Source organism: Neovison vison, chromosome 2 (assembly GCF_020171115.1).
Source record: "Neovison vison isolate M4711 chromosome 2, ASM_NN_V1, whole genome shotgun sequence".
Taxonomy (NCBI): Eukaryota; Metazoa; Chordata; class Mammalia; order Carnivora; family Mustelidae; genus Neogale; species Neogale vison.
In genome coordinates, this window is record NC_058092.1 from 86,935,938 (window position 1) to 86,959,862 (window position 23,925).

At 43.3% G+C, this 23,925-nt stretch overlaps 1 long non-coding RNA gene across 1 annotated transcript; it reads left to right on the top strand.

Annotated features, from left to right (window-relative positions):
* The first annotated feature begins 246 nt into the window (after positions 1–246).
* LOC122898775 lies at positions 247–12,270 on the top strand. Its single transcript, XR_006383055.1, has 3 exons — positions 247–266; positions 8,863–8,974; positions 12,251–12,270. It is a non-coding gene; the product is annotated as an uncharacterized LOC122898775 (long non-coding RNA).
* Positions 12,271–23,925: the final 11,655 nt, after the last annotated feature.

Consider the following 23,925-nt stretch of genomic DNA (forward strand, 5'->3'; position numbering starts at 1 on the left):
CGGAGACAGAAGCCTTTTCGGGAGGTGATTAAGTAAAAACGAGACACTCAGGGAGGGTCATAATCTGATCTGACTAGTGTTCTTCCAAGAAGAGGAACCTAGGACACAGAAAGAGACCACAGGGGGATGTACCCAGAGGGAAGGACGCAGGGAGAAGGCGGCCATCTGCAAGCCAAAGAGAGAGGCCAGGGAAACAACCAAACGTGCTGACTCCTTCATCTCAGACTTCCAGCCTCCAGAACTGTGAGGAACTCCATTTCTGTTGGGTAAGTCTTCCAGTCTGTGGTATTTTGTTGCAGCACCTCGCAGTCGAATACAGTAGACTATTTTGGAATATCCTTAAAAAAAATTATTTATTTGTCAGAGAGAGAAAGAGAGGGCACAAGCAGGGGGAGGAGCCTGCAGAAGGAGAAGGAGACTCCCCACTGAGCAGGGAGCCCCATGCAGGACTCGATCCCAGGACTCTGGGACCATGACCGGATTAGAAGCCAGACCCTCAAGGGACTGAGCCACCCAGGCATCCCTATTTTGGAATATCCTTAAACATTTTAGAAGTACTCATTCCCAACCAGAAAATGGCCATATTAATCATAGAGCTTTCACGGTGTCTCAAAATAACATTAGGAGTGGCTCACACTTACTGAATTTTGCGGTCTTACTTCATTTCATTCTCATCCTGCCCCCCCCACCCCCCAGATAAATAAGTGGGGCACAGGGAGAAACAGTTTTTCCTTGTGGTGGAATTCCACTTAATATATGCAGAAAGAATGAGAGAAATAGAAGATTGCCATTGGGCAAACACCATAGTAATAATTGTTGCAGGTAAGAACCACTGATGGATGCTACAATTAGTGGGTGACAGTATGATGAGAAACAGGATATTCACATAGTCTCACAGTATCTCCCTACAACAAGTTTACTAATTACAAAAGGAAGAATAGTAAATTTAGAGTGGAAAAGCCCCCCCACACCACCTAATCCAGCTATCAAAGTTAACCTCATCAACAGACATATTGATATCACATACCTTCAGATACGATTCATGGAGAGGGGCCCAATGCCATATCTGGAAAACTGGTGAAATTCAAATAAGGTCTGTAGATTTAGTTAACAGTATTGCACCAATGTCAATTCTTGGTTTTGATCTTTGGACTATGTTTATGTAAGGTATTAACCTCAGGAGAAGCTGGGTAAAGGATGTGTAGAAACTCCAAACAATTTTTGCAACTTTTCCGTAATTCTAAAATTATTTCAAATAAAAATTCAAAAAAACCCCCAAATCTTCTTAAGTAGGTGCTATTATTATCTTAATATTAGTAGGTGAAGTAACTTGCTCAGTCACTCCAGCTTGTTAGGGGTATCTGATTCCAGAGCTTATACCGAACCCCACAATATATCCTCTTAGCATATTAAGGAGGCAATAGTTTTAATTTTTCTTATACTTCTATAAAAAATATATTTTAAAAGATATTCTGTACAATACTTTTTTCTAATCCATACTTGTTTGGGAAAAAAGAAGAAGGTGACCTTTAATCTGGGCCTTCAAGAATGAGAAGAATTGAAAAAAAAGACATGCTGTGGAAAAGAACATTGCAGATAGAGAGATGACATAAGCAAAGAATAAAACAAGATGGTATTGGGAGGGAGACAAACCATAAGTGACTCTTAATCTCACAAAACAAACAGTTGCTGGGGGGGAGGGGGGTTGAGAGAAGGGGGGTGGGGTTATGGACGTTGGGGAGGGTATGTGCTTTGGTGAGTGCTGTGAAGTGTGTAAACCTGGCTATTCACAGACCTGTATCCCTGGGGATAAAAATATATGTTTATAAAAAATAAAAAATTAAAAAAAAAGAAAAAAAAAGAAAAGAAGGACGTGAGGCAGCACAAAATATTTGAGTAGACCAGTTAGATTGCAATTGTGGAGTTAATTGTTTATTTAAGAAGGACATTTTAGCAGAGATCCCAAACTCACATGGCTTCAGGGGCCATCCAAAAATATGGGGGAGTTTTATATATCTTTAATAAGATATTAAAGGATGGTGGGAGATCTGGCAAAGTGGAGAGAACCTGCTCCACCTAAACTCATTTTGGATGAAGACAAAACAACAAAACCAAACACTGACCAAGGCAAACACATGGCTGCTGACCAGGTTCTGCCTAAGGGCTGCTGGTTTGAGCCTGCTTTGCGACATCAGCTGAAGCATTCTTGGTTGTTACAAAAGAGGACACAGTTTATCAGGAGAGTGGAGAATTGTTTGGAATTTCTACTAGTAATTCTGTCTGGGTCTCAAGGCCACATAGCCAGGTGGGTCGGCTGTGAGATATGAATGCAGTTTCACTTAGAGCGCTAGACCTACTGCTCTACGTTGTTAGGACACTACTGCCACCTCGTGGTCATTGGGGCTGTGCCAGCATCAACAAAAACAGTGAATTTGCTTTCTATATATGGCGCTTTTATCTTCCAAATGTTTGTCTTGTGACTCATGTTACGAAATACCCAAATAAACGACACAATCCTTTATATTATGTGGTTGTTAATAACGTGAAGTCTCACAAATGGGGAGGATTATTGTCATATCACTACTGTGATAGTGAAGGTTTGCTATTTATTTGGTGTCTGGTCAATATATTTCCTCTGCCGCTGATGTGTGCTTGTATTAATGGTATTTCTTTGGCATAGTTGCAGAGGCTCAATGAGTATCTAAGATGCTACATAGAAGGGACTACATATCTGAGAAGGCATGGAAAAAAGAATCAGGAGAAAAAAGGAAAGGATCAGGAGATTTAGATTCCTTTGTTGTGTGACTTCGAGCCAGTTATTTGGCCTCTCCAAGCATCAGTTCTGGCTGCTAAGAAATGTAGGGTTGAAAAGTTCAGTAGGTCTCCAGCCAGATCCCATAGAGGCATCCTCTGAGGAACTTCATAGGATTAGAAATTCTAATAGGTCTTTGTCTGGGGAGGGATTTAGGCTAAGGGGGAGAGGTGGCAACGTGAAGTGAAGTCCAGCCTGCTTCAAATAGAAGCGCTCTGCTACAAAAAATTAATTACTAAAAAATTTAATTTGAAATAGGTGATCCATGTCCATGCTTCAGAATTCAAAGGGTACAAGACAGTATGTAGTGAAAAGTCTCTTTACTAACTTGTCTCCAAATCTCCACCTAAAAGGAAACCATTGTCACCATCTCTGGTCTGTCTTTCTAAAGGTAGCCTCCTCCCTTCCCACCATTGGCCCATTGCCTTCCTTTTATTTTATTTTTTTTTCTATTATTTTTTCTGCCTTCCTTTTATTAATACAAATAACAACATACACACTGTCTCACAGTGCTTCTTTTAAAATCTATTTTATATGTTGGAATTTAATTGAAATTTCACTGTACTGAGATTATCTATCTATAAAATGTTTGACTAGCTTATCTATAAATCTTCCTTTCCACTAGGGCATTTCATGACTCTTAAACCTACATTTTGATTTCATAAAAAATGATTCATGGACTTGTGGCTCTGTGGAGACAAATGTCATTTGAACCTGGTCTCTGTGTCAGGCCTCTGAGAGATGGGAGGAAACAAACTTGAGGAGAACACCTTGGTCAGTGTTTTCAGCTGTATGCTATTTGGCTGCCATAAACCATCATGGTGATCCACAGTTAGCAAACGGTGGAGGAGCACAGCAAAGAAACTGCTCAGGTACTGGGCATATCAACAGTAAAAGGGATTTGAACATCTGGGAAGGATAGAATAAGAGTATGAGAATTGGTCAGTTTAGAAATCTTGCAAAAAAAAATGGCAATTTTGCCAGGTGTTAAGTTAACTGGAGATGGACTCCTCATTCCATAGATCCCCTATAAGGTTTTTGTTTCCCCTTTAAACTGGATCAGATTTTCCTTAGACTGGTGGCTCTTAGCCCTAACTACTGTTAGAATCATCTGGAGTTTTCAGAAACTTCCAGGGTCGGAGCCCTACCTGCGAAGATTCTGATTTAATTTACCTGGGCATGGGGCCCAGGGCCTGGTGTTTTTGGAAAGCTCCAGAGATGATTCTAGGTGACAGCAGTAGCTATCAGTGACCTGCCAGTGATGCAGTTCCTTCCTCCTCCAACATTCTGGGCAAATGGCCAGATTCCTTCTTGAAATCCTTTAAACCAGCATTCCTATCTCTTCTTTTTATTGCATTGTCACTCAGTTGTTTCTCTTTTGACAGTTATCAGTCTCCTGAGCATACAAAACCCCTTCAGGTAGTTCAAGAAAGAATTGATCAAATCCTACCTTTTCTAGTTCCTCTTATGTTCAACTACTGAGAGCTTTACCTGGGTGCTCTGGCCCATCAAGTTCTAGATCAGTCGTTCTCAGACTAGAGCATCAGCACTAATGGGAATTCCTTAGAAAATGAAATTCCTCAGACCATCCCACACCTACGGAATCAGAAACTCTGGGGGTGGGGCCAAGAAATCTGTGTTTTGACAAACCTTCCAGATCATTCTGGTGTATCCCAAGTTTGAGAGCCACTCTTGAGGGGGGGGGCACTTCTCACAGGAATAATTTTGGTAGCCTTAGGCCATGAGCTGGTGACATTCAGAATGAATTGTGCATCTAGGGGTGCTCTATCCTGAGCCCTCGTGGTACATCTTGGGTGCCCCTCAGCTGAGCCAGCTGCCATCTCCCTCCAGTACCCTCATCACTTGCATCTCATCTCAGTGCTAGAGAACAAACTCAACTTCCTGCTCTATTTCTCGGACTCATGCCTCAGTACTTTACTACACTGGGCTCTTCCCAAACTCAGTCTGTGCACCTCCATTCTTGCCACATCATCTACTGGGACTCCTGTGCTCGCTTCGGCAGCACATATACATCTACTGGGACTCCTGACCCCAGGAGAGACCTCTGTCATTACTCTGAGGAAGAAACAGATTTTTCTCAAGGGGCCGTCCTGGCAGAGTTTATCTTTATACTCTTTAACCTCATAAGACACACAGCCCAGCAGGACCGAATCTCCTCCTCAGTTGTGGGTCTGCTGATGACTCATTCTGTGCTCTGAAGCCTGATTTCTTACCTAATCACTGCTTATTTTTCCTCTACTGAGACATAGTCATATCAGATATGATTATCAAGTAAGGAGGACTGATTCGTGTTTCAATGGCCCTGGGGCTTGAGCATTGCAGTGAGCGCAGTCCTTCAAAGAACTCATCTCAGGAAGGTGCCCATTTATTCCAGCAAGCCTTTCATTGTTCCAGACATGACTGAACGTGCTCTTCTGGGTCTCCTGTAATCCCAAGTCTGACATTTACAGTCCTCCATCATCTGGTTTCATCTTCTACTGCCATCTCCCAAGTGCCCGTTGCTCCAACCGCAGAACTGTTTACTATTGCTTGAACTCACCCTGCACTTTCACATGGCTGTGACTCTTGTTATTCTTACTGAGTTTGGAATGTTCTTTTCATTCTTTCTTTGCTTATTGATTCTATTCATCCCCTAGCCACCAGCAAAAACACTCCTTTTCCTGTGAACCCTTTCCCTGTCCCTCAAATCAAATTAATGGCTTGCTGTCTTCTTATACATCATGGTATTTCACTTTTTGTGGCTATTAAACATGTTCTTTTGAGGATGTACTGCCTTAAAATGTAAGCTTGCTGATGGTAGGGACCGTGGAAACAGCCCCATGCCCCTGTAGGAAGACATCAACAGCTCTCTGGAGGCTCCAGAAGGAATGGCATGAGGAAATCAATCTATTTACTTAAATAAAAATGGCATTGTCTCCAGTCTAATCACACACTTGAGTCACTAGAGCTAGAACTAAAGCACTTTAGCTATTTCACACCATCACCTACCTGAAAGGATAAAGATTCGACAAATCTTAGTAGCAGTGGAAGATGTATGCCTGAGTGCTAGCAGCTGGTACCCAGTATATACCACAAATTGGAAGTCATAGTGAAAGTAGCTTTGAAACTATCGAAGGGGACAGCATTCCTGTTGTTTGTTAAAAGCTCTTCCTTTTTGCTAGAAGTATGCCCTCTGTGACATGAATGCACTGGGTCTTTGTAAGGGTTTCGAGCTCTTCAGGTAGATGGAAGTGCTACAAAGTTGAGCACCATCTCAGAGAACAAGGATAGACAGCCTCAAGTTTCTCTGTTAGTGAGTCTCTGTGGCTTCACATTTTTTACCACCAAGAGGAGAAATTGGATTTGATGAGCCCAGTGACTGAAGTAGCTCCGGGAAATGCAATACGGTAGCAAATTTATGCTTCAGTTGGAATGAAGTACATACCCAATACCGCACTTGGGATTCTTCATTGCCGTATTTGGTCCCTTCCTCTTTTGTGGGTCATCCTTCACTGAGGCTTTGTGAGTGCATTTTTATTCCCCTCTTTCTCTTCCCAGAATCTAAACTAGTCTTGAGTCATGCTTAATGTGCTCAGATTCCCAGCTATCTGCCACACCAGAGATTTGCTGCTCTGCCATGGTGAAGAATCCCCCCTCTGAGTGTGCTATCCTACATCCTGATCCTCTAACTCTTCTCCTCAGCTTGTGACTCACTATTTCCGGACTTGGTGTCCTCCCCATCTTTCCCCTAGTGTGCACCAAAAACGAAATCCTCTGCCTTTATTGGAAAGTTCAGTCTTCCTCCCCCTGTTCTAGGATTGATTCAAAATCTACTTCTTCCAGGAACACTTCTCTGATAAATTCTAGCCCACTGGATCAATCTTTATTTTACATTGTCTGAGAATTTATGCATTCAATTAGAAACTCTATTTTATCATTTCTCTTGTTGTAATCATTCTGAGCTGTTTTGTCTTACCAGATGTATTATATCAGGTAAAGAGATAAATTAGGTCTGATTCTTTGTGTCCTAAAGAACTCTCCACCTCCACCCCACCTGCCAAACAAACCTCTGGGGTTTCAGGATCATTAAGAAGGAGGGACTAGAGGTTGACACTTTTTTTTTTTTAAAGAGGTAACCCTACAAAGGGTGAGCTTTCCAAAAATTTAGGAAGGATGGTTAGTGGTAGAAAACTCCCAAGAGTGTCACAGAACTGTGCCACACTCCATCAGAGCACCCTGGGGATTAGTGGGACCACTGACGGGGGGAGTCAGGGTGGCCACACACTAAAAGTGGTGACCTTGGGGCCCATAGCAGAAGATTTCAGCCTGAGCTTGGTTCACAGGGAGTAGAGCAGATTTAATTTGATTTAGAGAGAGAAAAAAATAAACAGCAATGTGACATTTCTTTCATCTGAGTACAGCGGAATAGTTTCTCAAGCATGCTGCATGTAAGGTCCTTGAGAATGAGAACCTTACCTTTTTGTTCTGCCCTGTATGATAGCGATCTGTCTATAAGCTGATGGACTAACTAGCTTGCACTTATTTATGGAACTAACACACCAGGATCTGTATATAAATTGCTATCAGCACAGACTGGTGATTTGAAAAAAAGAGAAGAGTTTACTTTGAAAAATCATATATATTTTTTTAACCCATTACACCCAACCCCAAACCACACATGAATTTTCACAGTGCTTGATCTTTTCTAAATTAATAAGCTCAGCATACTGCTTCGGTTATCCTGTACATCAGGTGTTCATCAACATATACTGATTGAGCATCTACAAGTTTCAGAGACTGGTCTAGGTTTCCTTACAGAGCTTTCATCTTACCAGGGGGAAAGAAACCAAAAAGAAAAATAAACCCAAATCAAAAAAACCCGCCAAACCCCACCCCCAAAACATAAAAAGAAAATGTTATAGTATATTACAAATTGTCACATGGGGAAAGTGTGGGGATTGGGAGTGCTGTGGGGATTTTAAGAAGGTGTGAGAAGATGACATCTGAGCACAATCCTGGAGTGGCTGAGGCAGTTAGCCCTCTGCATTTTAGGGGGAGGAGTGTTCCAGAATGAGGGACAAGTCAGTGTAAAGGCCGGAAATGAGGGCATGTTTGGTATGTTCCAGACATCAAAGAGGCCAGTGGGGCCGGCACAGGGTGAGCAAGAGTGAGGGTGGTGGAGAGGAGTGGGGAGGCCACATCATGTCAATAGTGTGGGCTGTTGTAAAGACTTTGGTTTTCTCTAAGAGACATGAGAGACATGAGGACCTACTGAATTTTGAACAGAGGAGTGATTTGATCTGACCAATGTTTAAAAGGACCATTCTGGCTGCTATGTTGAGACTAGACTGTTGGAGAGGTGTGTGCAGACAGAAAGCAAGGGTGGAGGGATGGAGACCAGTTAGGAGCCTACTGTAATAAATTCAGGCTGGAGGTGATAACAATTTGGACCATTGTGATAATGGTGCAAACTGTGAGAAGTTCTAAGTCTTTAGATATTTTGAAAGTGAAGTCAATGGGGGGCACCTAGGTGACTCAGTTGGTTAAGCCTCGGCCTCCGGCTTGGGTCATGTGGAATGAAGCTCAGGTCTGCATTGGCTCCCTGCTCAGTGTGGAGTCTGCTCAGAGGGGAGTCTGCTTCTCCCTCTCCCTCACCCCCACTCACTTGGGCACATGCTTTCCCTCTTTCTCTCTCTGAAATAAATAAATAAAATCTTTTAAAAAACTAAAATAAATAAATAAATAAATAAAAGTGGAGTCAGTGGAATTTCCAGTCAGATCAGATGTGGGGTATAAGAGAAAGAGAGTAATTGAAGATGAATCCAGTTTCATGGGATGAGTTGTGTTATACTGAGATGAAGTCTATGGGGAGAGCAGGTTTGGTGGGAGTAGGTAGGTAGTGGTAGTTTGGAATCTCAGGAGCTCAGATTTGGATATATGATATTTTCAATGTTCTGCTAATTCTAGATAGTTCCATGAAACTTGTTCGCCAGCATTCATGTAAACTTCATAAAAATCCATGAAATTTCAAGTGATTGCTACATTTTAAGCCCTTTAGGCAGCCTCAGGAAGTTCCCCTGGCACATACTGCTACATGGACAGAAGGAAGGATGGATACCTGGGCCACTGGGATCCTGTGGATTAGCACTTACGAGATCCCAGGTATAAGAATCTTGTCTGTTGGGGGCAGTCTTCACTGGGCAGCTACTAACCCATTCATATTTTCTCCCATGCAGAAATCTGATGCTAAAGAGAAGGGCAGGGGTAGGTGGGGGGGCAGGGAACAAGAGAAACAGTGGAAAAGAAACATAGGAGGACAGAGAAGCTTGTTCCTGCAAATGAGAGAGTCAACTAGAGGGAGAACCAGAGTTGCCTACTTCTGAGGGAGAGAAGACTGAGCAGGTCAGGAGGATTGCTTTTGAATTCCAAACCAGCAAGGAACTTTTTTTGATTTACTTTTGGTTTCCTCATGGGATTTTACTCTGCAGTGCTGAGATACTTTCTTGCCTTCCTTTGTATATTTACAATATTAAAATCATACACTGCAAGGAACCTAAGATGTGGCTTATATGGGACGGGAAGAAGTGTCTAAATGATACAGTATGATGTTGTAACTTAATATATGTTGAGATGATCTGGGAAATGAAACAGAGATAGTAGAGCGTGTTCAAGCTTTGCTTTCCCAAGAGAACAGGTATGAATCACAAGTGTGAGGATTATAAAGAAATATACCTGATTGTTTTTAGTACCTTTATCCCTAAATATTTATTTGATACCACATGTAAGGCACTGTGCTAGGTCTTGGGGAGAAGCCAGACATGGCTTTATCACATGCATCTTGATGTGTCTTGATGTTTTCATGCCTTTAAATTAGATTCTTTTGTATCGTTTTCTCTTGGATTCCACCTCTGTCCCTCCATCCTTTTCCCCCCTCCCCTACCATTTTCCTCTCTTCTTCCCAGTTTTCTCAGCCAGATTAACTTTTTGTCCCCCTGCATTTGGTTACTTTCCTCACCTTCAGCTCCAGCTCTCTCTTACAGCTCTCAACTCTGAGTAGTCCTCTGTAGACTTTAAGTAGAAGTAGGTGCCCACATGATTCCTCAGAATGGACTCACCAGTAAACATTTGGAAAATGAACACAATGAATATACCTTTATCTTACACTTCTTTGGAAGTGATGAAGTTAGTCATGATAGAGATAAAGTAGGACACTTTGCAAAAGGCTAAATCTTGATCATGACTCTTAACTACTGAAAACCCTTCAGGGGCTCCACACCAGCCCAATGTTGGCCTGTCATGGAAGAGGCAGTTGTATGTACTTCTCCACAAAGGAACTGTGATAGTCTTAAGGGAAGAGACAAAGTCTTACTCATCTCTCCATTTGTATTCTCACTGTGTCTTGCATGCAATAGGCACATAGTAAGTGACCTTAGAGTCTAATTCAAACTGAGAGGGAGGAGTGGCTCATGTTAAGCATTACATGGCTTAACACTGTAGGTTCAGAAGTCGGTTGCAATCTTTGAGCAGTACCTTCCAAAAAAGAAAACCTCCTTTTATCTTATAAAGTTTTAGGCAGCTGATGATATTCACTGAGGAAACCATGATTAAGTCTCAGGAAGCAGAAAAGGAAGATAAGAAACAATTTAACATAATGAGTCCGGATGGGTGGGTCTGATGTTTAGGGCTTCTGATGTCAGACCAACCTGACTCATAAACTACTCTTCTGAGTAACATCCTTTTACTTCCCAATCTTTATACACTCAAAAATATTTTATCTTGATTCCACTTTTTCACAACCAACTCCTGGACCTTGTGATACTTTTTTGAGAGTCTATAGAGGAATCCACTCCTCGGAGTTCCCCATACTGGTTGTAAGGTGTCCTCTCACAGCATTAAAAGAGACTCACATTCTTCTGGGGTACCTGGGTGGCTCAGTTGATTAAGTGTCTGACTCTTGGTTTCGGCTAATGTCATGATCTCAGGGTTGTGAGATAGAGCCCTATGTGGAACTGACTCCATGCTCAGTGCTGAATCAGCTTGAGATTCTCTCTCCCCCCCTCTCCCATTGCCTCTCTCCCTGCTCACTCTTGCTCTCTCCGCTCACTCTTTCTCTAACATAAATAAATAAATCTAAAAAGAGAGAAAGAGAGAGACTCTCACATTATTCTGGATAGCATTCTAGTCTCCATATGGCAAATTTCTACCCAGTCATATTCTAAAATGGAAAAGATAAACATTATGAAATGAGCCTACAAATAGAAAATAAAATCAAGAAATAAGTCAAACACTTGCATTCTTCCAAATCCAGCCTCCCTCCCTAGTGACAGACCTTATTTGCTTGATATCATAAATATTGAGCTTCCTGCTCATCAGAGAGCTGCCTTTTCCTTGGTTATATTGCCCACAATTGTCAATTCCTGCGAGCTTTGCAAGACTATGAGACTATAAAGCAGGGCTCTTTGGGAATTCTTTCTAGGTGCTTTTTGGACAAGGATGAAAAACATTAAAAGAATGAACGAACTACATAACTGGGGTTGGGAGGGGTGTCCTGAGTTAGCTGTGAGGGGTCTTCTATTCTTTATTTCTTCATATCCCTAGAAACAGGGATCATTCATTCAGCAAACGTGACTGAGCTCCCACTATTGCCAAGGACTGCTCTATGCACTAGAGAAGCACTGCCGAACAAAACAGAAAAAAAAAAAAATTCCTCCCTCATGGAATTTACATTCTATTGGGAAAGTTCCTCCTGTCATCCTTCCTTTCTCCCTGTGAGCAAGAGACAAACTCATCACACAAACCTGGAAAGAAGGAAAGAAGAGAAGATTTATTCCCAGCTTGTCTCTACTTTTGTCATTCTTTCTTCTCAAGGATCCCAGCACCTTGTGATTTTCATGAAGAGACCCCTCGGGAAAATAAGGAACTGAGAAAATAATGCCCACTATTTGCAGTTTCAGGAAAGGACGTGGAAAGGGCAGGACTAAATGAAGGAAGGGCAGGATGAATCCAAGTCACTATTTCATGCCAGAGCCAGAATCTTCTTTTCCCCTATTTCAGTGGAGGATGGTGTTCCTTTGTCCCAGTGGGCAGCTGGGTTCAATATCTGAGGCTCATCCTTGGTGTCTTTCTCTTTTTAACCTCCAAATCCAGCCCGTGGTTGAGACCTGTGGACACCACATCCCATATCTTCCTTATTCTCCCACCCTACCCACACCAGTGGCCAATTTTCTCACCTGTGTTATTATAATAATCCAGACTCCTGTCTCTCTCCTCTCAAAATTCATCCTCTACAGTGTTGTTTGATTTCCCATCCAAGAACAAGCTTTAATCATTCCACTTCCTTGCCTTTCAAAAACTTTCATTGGCTCCTTACTTTATAGATCTCCTGATGCTCTCCCAACTCTACCCTAAACATCTTTAAAAATGTTTATTTCCTGACAGATGCTGGCGAGGATGCGGAGAAAGGGGAACCCTCCTGCACTGTTGGTGGGAATGTAAGCTGGTGCAACCACTCTGGAAAACAGCATGGAGGTTCCTCAAAAAGTTGAAAATAGAGCTACCCTATCACCCAGCAATTGCACTACTGGGTATTTACCCTAAAGATAGAAACGTAGTGATCTGCAGGAGCATGTGCACCCTAATGTTTATAGCAGCAATGTCCACAATAGCCAAACTATGGAAAGAACCTAGATGTCCATCAACAGATGAATGGATAAAGAAGATATGAGATATATATATATTATATAATGGAATGCTATGCAGCCACCAAAAGAAATGAAATCTTGCCATGTGTGATGACATGGATGGAACTAGAGGGTATTATGCTTAGCTAAATAAGTCAATCAGAGAAAGACAACTATCATATGATCTCCCTGATATGAGGAAGTGGAGATACAATATGGGGGGCTTGGGGGGTAGGAAAAGAATAATTGAAACAAGATGGGATTGGGAGGGAGACAAACCATAAGAGATTCTTAATATCACAAAACAAACTGAGGGTTGCCCAGGGGAGGGGGGTAAGGAGAGGGTGGTGGGGTTATGGACATTGGGGAGGGTATGTGCTATGGTGAGTGCTGTGACTTGTGTAAACCTGGTGATTCACAGACCTGTACACCTGGGGCTAATAATACTTTATATGTTAATAAAAAAATGTTTATTTCCAATGTTGATTTTTTATTTATCCTCAACTCCTGCCTGATTTGCTGACATACATTTCATGGTATGTTGAATACTTTCTGTTGGCTAAACCTTTACCCCCATTCTTCCTTCCTTTTGGAATTCTCCATTTCCATGGATGCCATTAAAAATGCTACACATTGGTGCACCTGGGTGGTACAGTCGGTTGAGTGTGCAACTCTTGATTTCATCTCAGGTCATGATGTCAGGGTCATGAGATCAAGCCCTACATCAGGCTCTGTGCTGAGCACAGAGTCTGCTTGAGTTTCTTTTTCTCTGCCCCTCCCACAGCTCACACATTCTCTCTCTCTGTCTTTCTCAAATAAATAAATGAATCTTTTTAAAAAATGCTATCCATCATGATAAAGTCTCAATGCCACTTCCTTCCTGAAGTATTTTCTGATTAGCTTTGTTTCTGTCTCTTGGCAGCTATAACCCTCTGCCTGTTGTTTCTCCTCTCCCATACTGGTTAAGTTCCTGAGACAAGGTCCATGACTGCTCTTTCTTTGTGTCCTTTTTCTTGCTTTCTATATGGCAGGTATATTTGCTTTGTAAATATTTACTGGATTATGGAATCATGTGTATTTGAAGCACACAGATGGGTGGGTTGGCAAGACGGTGGGGAGTGTATTTTGGTTGGGGTCAGGTAGGTTGGAGGGACCGTATTTTCTGTCAGGAGGGCTTTAGAGGTCACTTTTGTTGGGCTTGGGGTCAGTCACATGTGAAAGATTTCCAGTGGGAAGTGAGGCAAAGAGACCTATGTCCATGGAGATAAGGGGACAGTTCTTAGCTGTACTCCTGATTTATGGAGAACTAAAAAATAACAGGTACTGAGTAATGTTTTGCCAAAAGAATAGTGCAGAGAGAGAGAGAGCTCATGTTTATTGGAAGTCTAGAATGTGTAGGGCAGGCACCACATTTGGTTCTTTATACACAATAATAGCAATAATGAACATTTAAAAAAAAATTCCTTATTTTAGATTTTTTTTTTAAGAGGGAGAAAGAAAGAGAATCACAAGCAGACTCCACGCCAGCACAGAGCCTGATGCAGGGCTCAATCCCACAGCTCTGAGATCATGACCTGAGCTGAAATCAAGTGTCAGATGCTCAACTGACTGAGCCACCCAGGTGCCCAATAACGAACACTTTTGAGTGGTTACTCTGCGCCAGGTACTGCTGTACTCTTTATCTGGGTTAACTAATTTCATTCTCATAACAATACCAAAAGTAGCTGTTATTTTTATGAGGAAATTGAAGAACAGAGAGGGTAGTTAACTTGTCCAAAGTCACACAGCTAGTAAGAAGCCTTTTTGAATGCAGGGAGTCTGCCAAAGAGCAGCTCTTAACACTGCTGTGCTGAATTTCATTCAATCCTTGCAAACACCTGTAAGGTAGATCGTATTACCTTCATTTTACAGGTTAAAAAAATGGAGTTTTCGAGTGGTTAAACAGACTTCCCATAGATACATATGTAGTAAATGATCCACCTGGGATTCCAGTTCTGTTTTATCAGTTGCCACAGTGGCACTCACGAGGTACTATTTTTTTCCAGTGCAGTTGGTAACGAATCATTAACCTCTTTTGAGACGAGTCATGAAGCCTGGAAGAATTATTCCAGGCCGATGCCCAGAAAACAACTCTCTAGAACTAGGTAAAAAGGCTTCTTTCAGAAGAAATCCTTCTGCCCTCTTCGTTTATGCTTATTACAGTGACAATGATTCAAGCGCGATGGATTCCCTGGAAATGAGTGTCCAATTTGGGGTTAATGGCTTGATATGCACAATTGGGTCAGTGAGTGGCCTCATTGGCCGTGAATTCCCAGGAAATACTCTGAGAGTTGATCATAGTTGCTCAGAGAAGGATGTTCCCTTTTCCAGTTTCTTAACACATGTTCCCAGATGACTTCAGAAAGTGGACTTAATTCATTTATCAGATTGGGAAATGCTCTGTGACTTCTGCCCCATTATATACTTATCTCTTGGTAACGTGTCCCTGATGAGACAACAGTCCTCAGTGAGCACTTCTGGGCAGGCTGGATGTCTGCGGGCAGCATGGCTGATGGCAGTGTCATCTACATGCAGAAATATCCACTATTCCCCATATAATTAACAAAATGATCTCTTTTATTCATTATTTCTGGAATTATTTTTAAACATAAATTCTCCTCTGTTGGGAAGGCTTACATGTGGCCCTGGTTAGAGATAGTAAATGAAGTTGCCGCCCTCAGATTCCCAGGGATCTAGAACAGCCTGGAGGCAAAGAAAATGGACCCGATTCTCAGCTATCTTTGACAGTAAGAGCTCAAATGGAGTCGCTCTACAGTCCATTGCATGTCCCTAGTTCTACTCTCACCAAGAAATGTGTCTCTGAGAGGCAGATGAAGTAACAAATGATGGTCGTAATGGAAGGCAGCATTTTAAAGGCAAACTTAGGGGAGCCTGGGTGGCTCAGGGGGTTAAGCCTCTGTCTTTGGCTCAGGTCATGATCCCAGAGGTCACTTTTGTTGGGCAAGGATCAAGCCTTGCATTGGGCTCTCTGCTCAGCAGGGAGCCTGCTTCTCTTTCTGCCTCTCTGCCTACTTGTGATCTGTCTTTCAAATAAATAAATAAAATGTATATATTAAAAAAAGGTATACTTCGGTTGACTTTTTTTTTTAATTATTTTTGGTTGATCTTTTAAAGATGCAATGAATGAACAAGTAGGGGCTGGTAGGGACACATTTCAAGATAGGCATGCACCTGGGACTTGGGGTGGCTGAAGAAGTTGCATTAAAACTATTTTGCAATATTGAATGGTGGGCTAAGGAAATCTATAAAGCACGAAGTGTAGCTGGTTCGTGTGGTTTTTAAATTAACACCAAAAGGGCAGCTTTTTTCAGTGAGATGGATTACTCCAACCCTAGCACATTCTCTGCTGGAGGCAGATCTCTCTCTGTCCCCCTCTCCTTTAGAATCTCGAAGGCATTCAGGTCTGTGAGGTGGGGTTGGTGGGAAAATATGTTTGAAGTACTCTTGGCATTCCTCCTGCGTCACAGGCATTGAAGTGGGACAACTAATGGATAGGTTGTGGAGATACCTGGGAATGATCCTACATGATAGGCCTCTTTATTTTGTTTTCCTTCTCCCTATCTCACTTCTGGCCTTTAAATTAAAGGGTTCTAGGATGTTGGAAGATATACATTTGAGAAGATTTGAAATTAAGGCAGAGAATCCTTTAATTCTCCTAGGTAAAAAACACCAACCTCTGCATCTCTGGCATAATCGTCACCCTTGTGTCATTTTCTAGCTTACTGACAGCACCAGGGCTCTGTCCCTTTTGATGAAATGGCCTCAAAAAGCCTAGGAACATTTCTGGGTGTCAAGGACATAGTTCTGTGAGACTGGGTGTAGGGTGAAGTTGGTAGCTGAGGGAGCTTGTCTTAAAATATGAATGAGGATCTCTCTTTTAGAACCCCTGATTGCTCCTCCTTTATCCAAATTCCCCTCACATACAAAGAAAGAGTCTCAAGCAAGAAAAACAAGGCCATATGTATAGCTCTGGATGTTTGGATTTCTTTAAAAAAATCATACCTGATCCTTAACAGCATGGAGGATGCTCTTACTGATTCTCCCAGGAAGCTACATGGGCTTGTGAGGGATCACTTATTGGACCCTGGGTTTGGTGCTTTCAGGGGCTACAGGGACTCCATTCCTTCCACTCTTGCCTCTGGAAACCCCACCTGACTCTGGCTGACATGTTGTTTGGGTCTTCCATGAAGTAGTTGGGAAGATGAAGTCAGGAGTACAAGAGGTTTAGTGGAGAGGAATGCCTGTGAAAGATAAAAGGGAGAAGAAGCAGGACTGGCCATGGAAAGTCTCAGACTACTGTAGAGATCTGACCATCAGCCAACCCAACTGGGAGTTTTCACAGAGAGGTTGCCGTCAGAGCGGTCCGTATTAGGCAGAAATGACCATGAGCCAGGCCCGCTGCTATGCTGTGTTCTTGGCTGGGAGCTTATGGGGATGAGCATCGGCAACGCTCAAAAGTAAGTGAAGCCTGGAGTTGCTGGAGAGCTGTCAGCTCACTGCACTCCTTGTAGCTGCTGCTGGGATATTTTCTGAAGGGGGATGTGATCAGCACACCCCCATGGATGACATCGCCGACACTGTAGTTGGGAGACCCTGGTGCTATTTTTCTGCCGCACCCTTTCATTATGGGGCTTATCCAGTGTCTTTATCACAATGTGTGGGGTAAACACCGGATAATGAATCCAGACACCTGAGTACAATTTCCTATCATTTGCTAAAAAAACCTTGGGAGCAGGGACAATTCATGCACCTGTGTCTTCTCAAATTTCTGTAATCCCTACAACGATGACACTTCAGAATTTATTATTTTTTCTGGGATTGCCAGGATTCAGCATAACATGCCTGTGGTTACCTCCTGCGTTCGGAAACATGCCTTTTCTTGCATGGCCAGGGGGCTGAGAACAATGCTTGTGGCCTTCAAATGCCCTCTGGGTTCACCTCCTACTCCCTTCAGTTTATGTGGATCCATCCTGATCCTGTGTTCACACCTTCTCGTTTAGGTGTGAACCATTATATTCTAGGTACTGTGCTAGATCTGAAGGTGAAAGCTGAAAAGGGCAGAGTCCCTGCCCTAAATGAGTCTAGTGGGAGGGCCCGTGACCACACGATTGCCATAGGTGTGTGGATGCTGTGGTCTGCCACTGGGTGCTATAGTGGAAATGCTGTGGCGTGGGTTTCTACTCAGTCTTGGGCAGGTAGTTGAGTCCTCGTGGATATGTGGAGTGCTTCAGACAAGGGTGGTGGAAGGAAGTGTCACCGAGAAGCTGAGGGAATGGCCATCCAGGTAGAAAACCCGTAGGCGCCGAAGTTCAATGGGGAGAGAGGAGAAATCATAATTATTTAGAGTTGCTAAAGCATAAAGTGAGAAGAAAAGGGGAGTTGGGAGGTGTGATAGAGTCCTGCTAAAGAACGGATCCCGAGGGCAATGCAGAGCCACAAAGTGGTTGACAGCAGCAGCAACAAAGACCTGGTTTTCTCACACCTGCTCCCACAAGCTGGGCTGCAGGGGAAAATTACCACAGCCACACCTGACTGTGCTCTTGGGCCATAAATCTTCAGAATACAGGTGGGTGTGGCTGGTGAATGGGCCCCAAGGGAGGGTTTGTGAGTCTGTGGTAAGTCTGCCTATCTCAGCAACATTCTGAGGTGTGTTTTTTCCCCTGGGTGGCAGTTACAGCTGTTACACACATCAAGGGCCTGTTGGGGTACTTAAGGCTTAGCACATTATAATGTGGGGGTGTTGAGACCTTGCCTCTCATTCAGATGGTACCACCTAATACCTTGAGGGACCCCAGCAAGTTGAAACCTTTTTCAGTTACTGAGCTCTCTTCCTGCTTAAGAATAAGGTCCACTACTTCATAAAGTGCCTTGCTATCTCACCCAGTGCCCTGTGTATAGATCAGTGGTTCTGGGACTGTGCTCCCATACCAGCATCACCTGGGAACTTGCTAGAAATGCAAATCCAAAATTACTGAATCAGAAACTCTCGGGGCGGAACCCAGAAACCCTGTTTGAATGAGTCCTCCAGGCATTTCTTGTGAGTGCTTAAGTTTGATAACCGCAGATATGGGGCAGACTTTAATAAAGATTTGCTGCACCGAACAGGAAAACTTGGCAAATGGTCTTTCCTTCCTTCTCATTGCTACAGCTTCCCAATAGCACCAGGAGAGGGCGCCAATGGACCTGTCTTTTGTCTTGCCTTGCGGTAAAACCCAATGACAGAGTAAACACTGGAACAGTAAGTTTTCTGTCTGTTGCTGAAGTAAATTACAAATATATGAAAAAGGACTTGAAAAGGCTCTGGTATCAAAGTGGCAGTTAAAGAGAAGGCAACACTTCAGAGTCGCAGCTGCAGAGGGCAGAGGATGCATCAGCATCCTAAATTCCGGAAGCATCTTAGGCTGAATCATTTCTTTGCAGCATTTCTTCGAGCCCCTTTCCTTTGATATACACGAGCATTCTGACTTTCCTTTGTTCTCTCTCTCTCTCTTTTTTTTTTCCCCTACACATCAGGTTTTACGCTGACAAACTCTGGGTGTGAAAGGCATTAGGTCTGCTGGCTGCACCAGTCATTTCGGTTCCGCATTGTTCTGCAGCCCTTTGCAGGGTTCACGGTCAAGTGTGAGCAGGGATTGCCCCAGCTTTCCCACTTCCTCATTCAGACCCAGCCACCTTTACTCTGCCGACCACCTTTTGATCCTTATGTTGCATTTGTGTCCCTGCCTGCCTCTTTCCCTTTATTCCAGCTTCCTGGAGGGAGCCCCTCACTGTGGAGCCATTCACAGCCTGAGCTCCTGCACAAAGTGCTTTTGCAGCCAAAGACCTGGGGGGCTGTCACCAGACACAGCTCTGAATACTGGGGTGGTGACAGGGTAAGAACAATAGGACCTCTCCACTCTTCCTTTTTCCTGTCCCTATCTGCCCTTTATACTGAGTCACACTCACATGAGGAAATCTGAGGATGGGCACGTGATGACTTGGAGTTTTGCATTTGTCTTAGCTATCTCCCAAAGAAATATTTAATTCAAGAAAAGAATGAACATATCAGAGCTTATTACAGTGTTTGTGCTATTAAATGGTTTAAAAACCTTTTTGCAATCGTGTTCTGTAAATTTCATCCCAAAGCATATTTAAAGATTGCATCTTCTGAAATAGCATAATTCAAAATAATGAGATTTCATTAGTTGTTATTTTTTAAAGACTTTTTTAAAGAACAGGTTTAGGTTTACAATAACATCGAGAGGAAAGTACAGAGATTTCTCATACTTTGCCCCCATAGATGCATAGCTTCCCCATTACCAACTTCATTCAGAGGATGGTACTTTTTTTTTTTTTTAATCAAGAATGAACCCCCCAACACATCATAATCATCCAAAGCCCATGGTTTACCTTAGACTTCCCTCTTGACATTGTACATTTTATGAGTTTGGACAAATGAATAAAACATGTACCCACCATTATGGTATCACACAGAATAGTTTCACTGCCCTAAAAACTCTGTGCTCTGCCTGTTTTCATCTACCTCTTCCCCCTTCCCTGACAACCACTGATCTTTTTACTGTCTCTATAGTTTGGCCTTTTCCAGGATGTCATATGGTTGGACTCATATGTAGCCCCTTCAGGTTGGTTTCTTTCACTTAGTAATATGCATTTACGGTTCCCCCTTGTCTTTGCTTCATTGGTTTTTAAATGTTCAAGGCATCTTCTACTTTGGGGGATCAGGAAAGGGGATTGTAGGGATCAGCACTAGGAGACAAGTGCCTATAGGTGTAAGGGAGACATATTTTTTCACTTTCAGAATATACACAGGCATCATTTCTCAGTTTACATTGAGGTGCTCACATATCTATTCTAAACAATACATTCCAATGGAAAATACTCAACTGTTTTCAAGGGTGGGGGAAAGATAGGAAAAGGAAGGGCAAAATCATTTAGAGCATGGTTTTGTGATGACAGATTTAATGTATTGAACTCATATGATGTTTCATTCCTTAGAGCTACATTGTTTCCCGTTTACAGTGAGTATCTATTTAAGTGATGGTGTGCAACCGCAGAGTTGTTATCTTGACTTTAGAATAATAAGAAAAATATAGAAGACACGTGGGCACTCCACAGCTGTTCTTGCTTTGTCATTATGACTTTATTGAGGGTTTTTTCTGTTGATTCGTTTTTTGGTTTTGGTAGTCCCTGATGAAGAGCGTTTCCTTGACCAAACTCTACTCATTCTCCTCTGAGCTCTTTTTCAATGAGGCCTTGACTTCTGGACTTCTCTGTCTTGGCACTGTCCAATTTGTAGCAAGAATCATAAGTCATTTAACCAGAGCCCCTCACCCTCAATATCGAGTCACCCTTGATATCTACTCAAGTCCCTCATTGGTGTCTGATGACCCTGGCCTGATTTCAGCAAGGATCCCCTCTCACCCCTGCTGTTTCGTCTTAATAATGTTCCACCCAAGGACACAACTGCCCTCCCACCCCTTGACTATAAATTCCCACTTTTCCTTGCTGTGCTATAGTTGAGCCCTGGATGCTCCTGATACACATTTCTGCCCTGGTTACTCGGTCCTCCAAGGCTGTGTTCAGCTGCTCATCATTCTTGTTGGGCGCAACAGGGCTTTGTGACGTCGACACTCCCAGGTTCGTGTTCCCTCCTAACACTTACTCAGCCAAAGAGATCTGGGTGTCTTCAGGTCTCAGCTGTCCTAGTTCTGGCCCATCACTCACCTCTTACCCCTTCCATCTTTCTTTATATAGCCTTTAGAGTGACTTGCTAAAAAAGTGTGTGATCCTTTCACCATTTGGCTTAAAGCTCTCCCAAGCTTCCTCATTGCCTTCAGAATAAAGTTCAAATTCCAAGTGGTAGTAGCCCCTGCCCAGACTGTAGTAGTGCAACATTGTGTTGGGGTTAAAGGCATAGACCTCAGAGTCAGCCCTCTTGCAGTCAGACTGTCTGTGTCACACGCCAGCTGTGGGACCTTACTCTCTAGGCTACCATTCTCTTCAGTGAAGCAGGATATTTCCTTATAGAGCTGTCTTGAGGATTAAATGAGTTTTATCTAAAGCATTTAGAACAGAATTTGGCATATGATAATCACTATATAAGTTACTACTGTTGGGGCCCCTGGGTGGTTAGGCGTCAGTTAAGCATCTGCCTTCTGGTCAAGTCGTGATCACAGAGTCCTGGGATCAAGTCCTCCTTGCTCAGCAGGGAGCCTGCTTCTCCCTCTGCTTGCTGCTCCCCCCTCTGCTTGCTGCTTGTGCACTCTGTCTCTCTGACAAATAAAAAGTATCTATTTCTTCTTTTACTTGGTACTTTATTCAGAGTGGCAATGAATCAAACCTAAAGACCACACTACATACCTTGCAGCTAGAAGTGGCCATAAGAGTAGGTTCTCTCCCTCATGAGAGACTATGGACTCTGAAAAACAATCTGAGGGGTTTGAAGTGGCGGCGGGGTGGGAGGTTGGGGTACCAGGTGGTGGGTATTATAGAGGGCACAGCTTGCATGGAGCACTGGGTGTGGTCAAAAAATAATGAATAATGTTTTTCTGAAAATAAATTAAAAAAAAAAAAAGAGTAGGTTCTCATCAGTGACAGTGTTGGTTGATAGTGTTGGTTGATACTTCTGGTAAGCCTTTGTAGAAGGGGAAGAGTGAACCTTGCTTCCTCCATCCTGCTGTTTGCAATGCAATGCAGTGCTTGTGATGGCTGCAGCTCTTGGCCCTTGTGGGTCAAGAGACCAAGGCCCAAGCCTAGAGGGGAACAGAAAACTAACAGGAGCCTGGGTCCCTAACTTCTTTAAAGTCACTGTAGCAGCCTTGGTGTACCAACCTCTGGCTCTTGCCAGGGACATTTTTGATTTTCTGTCCTATTCAGTTAAATGTAATTCAACGAATTAGGTGTGTAAAGTATTCTTGTCTTAGCAGGAGCATGTGAAAAACTTCTGGGTGGATTTGGACCATGTTTCAAAATCAAGCCTCAAATGGACTCTCTACTCTGCTCTGGGAGTTTGTATCTTCTCAGCCTATGGAAACCTTTAGCAACCTATTTCTCTTTGCTTGCGTGTGCCCTCTGACCTTCTGCTCCCACTCCTATGTGATTCCTGACCTCTGTCCCTCAGCTCTCTGGTTTCTCCTCTCCTTCATTTGGATTCCCCCCACCCTGCCCGTGCCTCCTGGTGACACACCTACAGCCCACATGTTTCAACACCACACCCTCAGGCTCCAATTCTGCTTCGATGATCTGTGTCTGTAACCCTTAGATACTCTCTGAGTGCTCACAAGTAGACACAGCATAAAGAGCAGAGGTGACACCTCCAGAAGTTCCATTAACAGGAATTTCTTCATCTCTATGAGCCCACAGGACCTTTTTACATGAGCTTTTTAGTTTTAAGGTTGCTGTGCCCCAGTTCTCAGATGGGCTCTTCCTGTGTTGGGGGAGCCCCCAGGGGATGGCCAACCATCCAGAGCCTACTGTGGAAGGCTGGGGATCATTATTTCATGTCACCCTGCTGATCTATGAGGGAAGCCATTTTGCAGCCGTCTTAAAGAGGCCATAAATACCGGGAAAGCCACAGCCACCTGGCCTTGCACGCCATCAGTGTGGTCCCTGACAGCTTGGCCTCACCCTTGGGACGTTTCCTTTCCCAGTGCTAACCTTAATCACCAGCTTAATTAGAGTTTCTTAGAGATGATTACATCTTTCTCTGAGGAGAACAGATCCCATTAGGCTGAGGGCTGAACACCCTGCTTCTGGCTGCTCCCCACAGGATGACCTGGGGGTACAAGGTTACAATTGCCTCGTTAGACCTCACACGGGGGATTCTGAGGTTGAGTAACATGTCTTTCTCAAAGCGCTCCCACATCCAGGGTTCTGTTTTAATTAACTTTCAATCCCAGGCAAATACGTGACAGCCCACTTGAAGGGTATATGTTTGCTTGTTTGGCAGAAATTCAGGGGCTCCCTTTTAAGCTGGCTGTGTTTCTCAATCTGGGTCCTTGGAAACGGGCCCAACAGCAGCAGCCAGGCCTCTCTCCACTTGAACAAAGGTGGCACAGATTGCTATTGTTTCTATGACAACTGATGGCTTCCCTCCACCCCCCAAAAACCATTTCCTAAAAGCTGCCTGTATGATGGACAGCAGAATGTGGAAGAAATTTGCAAGGCAGAAACTAGCCTGGTAAATTGCCGAACCAAACATGCACAACAATTTTATTGTCTTTCTTGGTCCTGGTGTTTTGTCTCTGCATTCTGTTCCCGTGTTTGCCATGCAAGTCACATAGAAATAGGAATAATAGCTGCTAGGCTGAAGGAAGAGAGACCCCAGCAATTTGTATGCAATCTCATTTGAACCCTTGGATTTTGGAGGGCAGT